This window comes from Physcomitrium patens, chromosome 20 (assembly GCF_059467195.1).
Source record: "Physcomitrium patens ecotype Gransden chromosome 20, ASM5946719v1, whole genome shotgun sequence".
In the NCBI taxonomy this organism is placed as follows: domain Eukaryota; kingdom Viridiplantae; phylum Streptophyta; class Bryopsida; order Funariales; family Funariaceae; genus Physcomitrium; species Physcomitrium patens.
Window position 1 is genome coordinate 11,530,162 of NC_143429.1, and position 9,194 is coordinate 11,539,355.

The window sequence follows — 9,194 nt, forward strand, 5'->3', positions numbered from 1 at the left end:
GCGTGTTTGGTTTACCCATGTTTTCTAAAATCCTAGCAGGAGACTCTTGCAGATGAGGGAGTCTGCTCCTCCAAAATCTCCGATGTTTAAAAGAGGTGTGTCGGGTAAGTGGTATGCCGAGCTGTGAAAGGAAGAGCAAGGGGCGTAATGCGCAGAATTTACATAGGACAATTCAACTTAAGCTCTGAATCGTTTGCAGCTTACTCGATCTTTAAGCTCTTATTCTCCCGGTTCTACCAAGCCAAATTCTGATTTACTCATATTGCTGAAAGGTTGCGTATCTGCGTGTGTGATGCGTGAATTTATACAGAAGCAAAAGCTGCAAGGTAAACAGAATATTGCCCATGAGTTGCGGTGTTTCAGGAAATCTGAGTATCTAATGTATTCAAAGTTTGTTAACATGTCAGATGTTCAAGCGGCCCACGCAGAAGTCTGAGCACACACGTCATCTCTGATTTGCGAAGCCGAGACCATAAATTCGACAATGTTGCAAAATCAACAGCAGCACGTTAACTTATAGCATGTCATGAATCTACTTACGAGTATACATATCACTGCAACCGACGGCAAAAGCTCTGAATAAAAGCTCCCATTAAAATTAGATTTTACGTGTTGGTTTGTAACTAGAATTGCAGGTATACAGCTAAGATTCTGCATATCAACAGCTACCTTTAGAGTTGCTATATTGGTTTACGATTTTACACACAAAGAATCAGCTAGACTTGAATTGCTGTATCAACTAAGTTAATGAAGTTGACCTCGAGCTTCAGAATGCTCCTGAGCTTGGGTGTTGCGTCTGCTAAGCTTAAAGGTCAGCTAGCATAGAGTCGTGGAATCCTGTAGCATTAAACCTTAATCCTCGTGGCAGAGAATGTTGAATTTCTTCTAGAATTTCGTCATCAGTCCAAAGGTTGCGTATTGATTAAGTAGAAAACTACAAAATGAGGTCCAATTTGCAGTTTTACCATTAGAAAGCATGGAATGAATGCTCTTAGCTTGGACATCCTCGTGGGAAGCACCTCCTACGCAACTTCAAAAGCATAAAACCTATCTAAGACACACTAGGTAGACTGAGATTCTATCCTCATAGACTTGAAACGTAGTGTAACCTGCTAGTCTTTCAGCCTTACTAAAGTCAAAGTACTAATTTTTACACAAAGGGAAAGAGATCGTCCGTTCCTTATTTCGGTGGAGTTATACACAAGTTTCACGATATCGAAGTTTTGAATGCAATCTCGAAAGAATGAATAGGTTGTCTCATCTCTCCGAGTTCCAGCAACTGTGGAATGTGGTTAGCCTTGAATATGAAAAGCTTGAAGCAGTCCAGAAACTCCTCACAAGCGGGGGTTTAGGAAGGAAGAGGTCCACCAAAAGTACCTTGTACGACATCCATGGACGAGTCTCTTCTTCCCAGCAATCATAGCATAAAATTGGTTAATCCATGCAAGCACCAACCAGCACACGTACTTATTCCCGCTTGCAACAATAGAGTCTAATCAATACTTTTTGAAGAGTTTAAAAATCAGATAAGATTATGCTCCAAAATAAACATGAAACAAAAACAACTAAAATGCTGATAAGAAAACAGGTGTCCGAGATATTCTTAGGATGCACTGCGAAATTAGCAGTACGGCAAATACTTCTCTCAAATGGAATAGAGCATCTTCAGGCAGAAACTTTGGCCAGTTGGTAGAAAAGAACAAAAATGAGTTATGAATCTATTTCTCTCCCCATACAGAGGGAAAGAAACCCCAACTTGTAAAGTGAAACAAATACGCATCAGAACATACCAGTCGCAAATACTTACATCAGTTCACCAGGATGTCCCATTCGATCCAGGTGTAGACTAGTGTCAGCGAGGAAATGCTTATAAGCTCTACGCCATGAAGTGCTTCCTGCACATTGCACTGCAGTTACAGTACACTGAATAAAACATGTCAAGCCCAACCATGAAGCCTTTTTCCACTTCAGACAAACAAAAACTTCCGACCAAATAACTAGGACATTTGTGCTCCACCTGGCAACAATTTTCTGCACTAGATGTAAGTAGCATTTCTAGATGGTGTTGCTTATAGTACCTCTATCGTAGATTCTGTAGTGACGGTAAAATCTGCTGCAAATTTTCCAATTCTAAGATTTCAAGGTCCAAAATTCAGATATCTAGGTGTGAATTGCAGCACAAGAGATCTCACAAATGAAACAAGTTACGAAAAAATGGATAATTCTTAGAGAATTTAGTCATTCTTTTGTCATTGGGTCGTGTAATGACGTAGTCAATCAGTTAGGCAACCTCCCACCCAGAAACCAAGAAAACGTTCCAACAACTAACTGCGGTTTCATGCTGCAGACATATCTTTTGACAACAAATGTTATCAGAAAATCTGGCAGAATTGCAGACCTCACATTTGGTAGAGTAAGTTTTTCATCATGAGTACCTCAAGAAGTGTCATGATCGCCAGCATGACGGCTTAATATACCTCTTGTTTACTTGTTTGTCATTCGTTTTTTTTTCCAGAATTTGAAATCTACTGATTTCCAAATGTCAAGCCGCCTGCTGTACACTGGATGGCTGAAAGCCTTTTTCCAGTAGTGGCAAGATATATCATTGGTGTAAATTGTAATAAGTTGATGCTTTGAATGTCCTGGAGCTGTTTGTAACATGTCGATTGTCTCTTTGTTTTTCTGAAATGTACAATTTTCATCTTTGCAAATTCAAGAGATTAAAATTACATCCTTCCAAGACATTTCCTGATCTTAAAAGTCCTCAAACAAAGACCTTGTAAATTTGGTGGCAGCTTATCTGAATTGTCCCATTGCATGAGACCTAGAAAATAACTAGGGTTGTTACACATTGATATTCAAAGCAACCAATTCCTACCAAAATAAAAAGTCAATGAGAAAGAGAATAAAGTAAAAGGACCGCGAAATTTGAGATGGTATCACGGATCACTTACATGTTAATTTTGCCAAGATCAGCATTGCAACTCCTCCGTTTGTAAGTTATATTCGGAGTCTTAGTACTCCTGCAACATTATTACACAAAAAATACTCCTGCGAATCAATTTCTGACAAGATCTAGCCGCACCTACCTTACCCACAGTGCATCCCACTATCCCAGTCAGGACCTTCAAGGTCTATGTCAGGTGAAGCGGGGCCATGCTGCTGTTTTCGATGTATCACCCGTAGCCTTCCTTGATATTGGAGCTCCACGCTGACTCTGTTCATGCTGGCTAGTTCTGAGACTGTCAAGCTGGAGATGTGCATGAGACTGTTTGTTTTACAGCATGAACATCTACATCAGCTTCTAAGCAGAGACAGTGACCTTTCGAAACATTGTGGATGTCTCCTCATGGTCTTGGGTCTGGAAATAGCTACAAGTATTAGCCTGTCATTACATAACTTACGGCTGGTATTCTCATGCACCAAACACCCAAGGCCGCACACCAACCCATCATTTCACTGTCAAAAATGTTAAGTCCTGCACAATTGCACTCTTGCTGAGGAAGATACCTCAGTAATCCTGCAGCTTTTCTTGAACGATGTTAAAAAACGCTGAGCTGGTGTATATATAAACCTGAGGACTTTTATAAAAAATAAGCAAACCAATTCATTCAGTGTAGATCACATTGAGTCTGCCCACTTCGACTGTCCAAAATGGTTCGGGTTTTTCTGAATCAAGTTATCATGATTCAATACCTCTGTCCGGGTTAGTGAACTACAGCAAAGGTGTGCTAACCGGCTAGTTGATGCAGGTTGCCATAAATCTTAGGCAGAAGATGTGCGAGCCTGCAAACTGTTGAGTCCATGCACCAGCCGGCCCAGTTGCTCCATATTCTCGTCCATGTACTGCAATTATGCTTAGAGTGGAACTAAATGACCGCCAGAAAATATGATGACACTGGGTACTCACAAGATTTTCCTCAAACAAAACCACCTACGGAGAGACGTCGAGCTACCACGTTAGTTCCAGCGAGTAAAACCAGAGAGGTTACAATTCTAAGAGACAACTGGGTCCCAATTGCGCTTCTGAACAAATCTCCGAGATTGATAAGGCACTCACAGTCAATTGCCAATTCATTCAGACTGTTTCTAACCCTGAACGGTAAACGCTGTGAAGTAAGTTAGAGGGAAGTACAGAAGGCTTGAAAGATCCGGAAGCAGGATTTCCTCGTATCAAGTGCACACGAATGCTCATGAAACGATAGCAACCTGAAGCTGGGTGTGCTTCAGAGCCCTAGCAGCGAAAACATGACACACATGATTCACGCTCTTCTGACCACGAGGGCACCATGGTGCAGAGACCTGCTGGCTAGATGTTGCTCTCTCCAATCTGTATTAACATTAATGCCAAAGACAAACCCCAGATCCTTTCTTTTCCACCGACAAAGCAGCGACAAAGCTTTGTAATTCAGAGCTTACAAGGATGTAGCTAAAATAACGCTGTCACCGGCTCTATGAGATTTCCCTTGCACCGATGGGTTTCATTTTAAACAAAAACATTTCAAGATAAGACACCGATGCAAGCGTGAGTAAGTTCTGGTCGGAATGCGGCTTCTGAATGGTATCGTCTCTATACAAGGACATTGTCAGAGAAGAAACGATTTTTACGTTGTCAAGTAACCTCTTTAATGATCAGATTTAAACACTTCAGTTGTTGCAGGCAACAGTGAAATGAACGTTGAAAAAACTAGGTGTACTGTTGCCAAAGGTGACTTACCATGTATCTCGTTCTACCGCAGCGCCCCTGCCACTTCAATCGAGCCGCTTCACTCTGAGCTGCTGAGCAAATTTGGTCTTGCAAGAGTCCGTAGCGCATCCAGCTCTAGATTGTGTGTGGCGCTTGAATCGCTATGCTAGGCACAACGTGCCGAGAGATCTTTTTCGTACGCAACGTGCTCCAGCTTTCGGTGATGCGGCGTCGTAACACCATCCACTTGTGGGTGTGGTGAAGTGCACCACTTCCATATCCATCCACTGATCCCCTATGTCCTTCTAATCAATCCTGGAAACTGAATTCAGGCCCGTCAATCCGCTTCTGAACACCACTTTGCAAGGGGCACTAAAAAGAATAGAAGTGGCTTTTCTAGGTCAGTCACAGTAATCTCTTGGACGGACTACATATGATCACAGTATACAGTCAAAATCCTTCCGTGGTCCATAACATCAAAACCTACAAAATGCGGACTCAATGCTTCACATCAAATGAGCATCAGTCAGTTGAATTCCTCTATTGCTCAAATTGCAACGTCAACAGTTTCTACTTAACTCCAATATAAAAAAAAGCATCTTGAGTCATATTTTGAGAATACTTGACATCCCCTTCGCATCTAAAGATAGGTCATGACGTCGTCTTTTAGGAATAGAAGTGTCGCACGCTTGGTACACCTGGAACCCAACAGGTGGTTTGCTGCAGCTCTGAAGAATACTCGGAACAATATTTTGGGGCTCCGATGTTCCGTCGTTCATCAATCAATGTATGTGTACTTTGAGGTTTCTGTCGTATCAGCAATTTCTCCCTTGAATTACTCAGGGCGATACTTGACGCAGGCTAAGAGGCAGTTGCCCCCTCAGTCTCACAGCAACAATATGAAAGCTTGCGCACTCTGCATTAGCACATGCACAAACATGCTAGATTGATAACTTGAAAGCCGACCTTCTGTGGGTGCGCAAATTAAAGACAACAATCGTGTGTGAAGCCGCCTCTGGTGCAACACGATTCGACGTGGTGACCTTCGGATTTGGATTGATGCCGCTGCTGACAGTGCTGTGATGCAACGGAACAACTCGCGCCGGACGCAGCCACCATGCTTCCGGAAAACTGCTTCCCAATGACTGTTCTGAAGTTTGCAACCTCACTAAATCAGCAGACCAAAAGGGTACTGCTTAAAAGTTAGCAGCACACACCCACCTTCCAGAACACCATGGGATTCAAATCCTCCTCTCCCAAAAGAATCATATTCAGTTACTGTAACGATTCAATAGAGGTGCAACCTTTTGAAGCCTGTTTCAACAGGGACACTGTTCGTCGAAGCAATATGGGTGATGCCGTGAACTTGAGGAATCAGTGATGAGAATCGAAATTACATTTATGGCATCTGGCACTCGTAATCCAGCTCTGGCCAATATTCATAGCTCTAGGACAGAAACCTGGACAAGCATGATAAGCTTCTGCCATTACTTGAACACATGAGCAGTACATTATCATTCCCCTGGGACTCTTCAGCTTCTGAAAGAAACTAAAAGCAAGCTCTGCGGCATTCCTATTACTTATTGAGTAAATCAAACCTTTAATTCAACAAACCTAATTCTCCTTCAATTGCTGTTGTTGTTGATATTGTTATTATTATTATTATTATTATTCTCAGACTTAGTGCACTTTATCAATTCTTCTTTGAAATAACTGTGCACACATCTAAGTGTGGGGCACTTATTCGTGTAGAAGGCTCACAAGAAGTAAATAGATATTCTAGTGTAAAGTAAAATGTTCTTAAACTTTCACATAGGAGATTGCAGCGGAGATTTCGAAACCAATTCCACATGCAGTTCCATAAAATCATACACTCAAGTAAAAATAATTCGGGAAAAAAAAAAGAGAAAAAAAACGGATACTAAATCTCAGGCTTATAGCGAAATCTTAAAAAAGAGTTCCCTGGAACACATTGTTAAAAATACTCATGAACATAAACTGGGAAACACAGACCAAATGAATCACTATCCACAACTCACGATTAACACAAATAGTCGACAGTGGCAGACGTGATGTGACATGGGGCGAGGGTGGCACTGTCACACGCTTTGAAATAAACCACGTGAGCGAACGCCCACCTACCTCCCGAAACGCGAAGGATATATATCGGTCAGTCAGTCACTGCACACACTGCAGCTGCAGTACTGCAACTAGCACCAGAACAATCGGAGAAGTCGGAGGAGGAAGTGGCGCAGGAGCTGCTGCAGCAAACCAGCACGCACATTGTGGAAAGAATGACATGATGGATGCCACGGTTGGGCTAGTGGGGTGCGGGGGCCACAATGGAACGGGCTGGATCCTTGCAGGCCTGAAAGCCAACCGGCGTTTCGCATCCGCAGCGAAGCTTTCACAATCTTTTCCCGGAGAATTCCAAGTTTATGGGAGCCTAACCGATTGAATGGCGAGGTGATGTTCCTGGGCAGCCAGGTCTTTGTAAATGGCAAAGCAGATCTGCGTGCAAATATGCTTGTCTAGCTAAACATGGCGTCCTGCCCAGCTATCTACCAAAGCATCAAAGGGGCGCATGTTTGTTTAGCATCACTCTGCTGGCGTCACCGTGACACTGCGCTTTTTCCCACCCTCCCCCCAATTGTTAGCACATATCAACACTTTACAGTTCATTCCCATTCCTGTTAGTTTGTATTTTTTGCATGTGTTGTATTGTCCGAGGTGGGAAGCCCACCTTATACTTCATTCGAGAGTAATGACGCGGAGAGATTATATCGGGTGCCGAATCTTACTTGGAACCTGGAGTGTAACCCCCACTCCCCATTTGATAGTATGGGTTGATTTCGTGCAAAAGATGTTTTTTTTCTAGTGCTTAATAAATGTCACAAGGTGGAATATCTTAGTGTTGAACTAAATTAAATTGTAGAGGACTTCGTCATTGTATTGGATCCCATTGATCCATATGTATGCATTAGGAGGAAGGAGGGCTTTCTAAACTAAAAAAGTACATTAAAAGAATCTCAAAAGAGAATATATAAAATATTGCTTGATAGAAGTCAAAGATTGGTCATGGTCCTTGCTTAGATTTTTTGGGTACAAAATCCAAAATATGAACTTGTATCTATATTATTTGAATTGGTTTCTTGACACCAAACCAACTATACTAAATGCTTTGATTGAATGTTATGATGAAAAAAACATATCTACTTATATCTTAATATTTTGACTAAAAGCAAATATAAGAGCAACAAAGAAAAATAATAATATAAAATAAAAATATCATTACTTTATGCTTTTTGAAGTATTTGTACTTTTTTGAACTATTAGACGACATTGTAAACTCTTGAATTGTGGATAATAGACATGCCAATTCTAACACCTAATATATATTTAGCCATCTATGATTTGTTTTATTTAATTTTTAGTTTTTTTAGTTTTTTAATTTTTTTGATTTTTTGATTTTTTAAATTTTATAAGCATAAAAAATATAGTGAATAAATATTTATATAGCTTATAAATTAAAAATCACGAAAAAATTGAATTTTATTTAATAATAGAATAAAATAATATAGCTTATTAAAGTTGTTTCTTCATAAAAGATTTACTTAGAATTCACTTAGGATCTCTTTAAGATTTGTTTAGGATTTGATAAGGTTTGTTTTGAGTTTTTTAAGGATTTTTTAAGAATTATTTTAGGATTTGTTATTGATTTAGTAGACTATACTTAAGGTTTTTCAAAGATTATTTTATAAATTCTTCAAATGTAATTAGAACTTTCTAAGGTTTATTTAGAATTTATTTAAGGATTTTTATTAGAATTTTTAATGATTATTTTAGATTATTTATGATTTTTGAAATTTGTGATTTAGCATTAATAGGATTTAAATTTGATTTAATTTAAGAAATTTAAGAAGATTAAGATTGTTAAGATGAGTATTTTAAAGCGAGTTATTTACATTTTGGATAAGGAGGAAAACTTAAAGATTTAGATAATTTCTCTTCTACAATTATAAGTTTAATTTATTCTTAAACTATAATTAACACAACATCATTAAAATTTAGGTGATAAGTTACATGCACAAACTATTTGCTACTAATAAATTATTATATGGTTCTTATTTCTATAGACTTATAACTTATATATATATATATATATATATAAGAAATATTGTGATCCAAAATTTCCATTTCTTTCAATTATTTCTTAAATCTAAATAAATTTATTCTTAATTTTTGAGGCATATATGCAATAAGTCTTAATATTAGAATTTTTATATACACTCTACATATCTCTTAAAACTTTTGTATTAAATAAGCTATATAAATATTTATTCACTATATTTTTTATGCCTAATTTTGATAGTTTTTTTGTTCAAATATAAATTTAATTATTTAATTATTATTTATTATTTAAATGATATCAAGATTTGAGATTTTTAATTCTTATTATATTTTTCATAAAGATTTAAAAAATTAGACATTAAATCTACTCTAAGGA

The 9,194-nt window shown here is 38.7% G+C and overlaps 1 long non-coding RNA gene across 2 annotated transcripts; it reads right to left on the bottom strand.

Annotated features, from left to right (window-relative positions):
- Window positions 1–879: 879 nt before the first annotated feature.
- LOC112273397 (uncharacterized) lies at window positions 880–7,945 on the bottom strand. Of its 2 annotated transcripts, XR_002966998.3 has the most exons (3): window positions 2,955–6,341; window positions 2,436–2,682; window positions 880–1,907 (listed from the first exon to the last, which is right to left on the bottom strand). It is a non-coding gene; the product is annotated as an uncharacterized LOC112273397 (long non-coding RNA). The 2 variants fall into 2 exon arrangements; XR_002966994.3 differs by having other exon boundaries at window positions 2,436–7,945.
- Window positions 7,946–9,194: the final 1,249 nt, after the last annotated feature.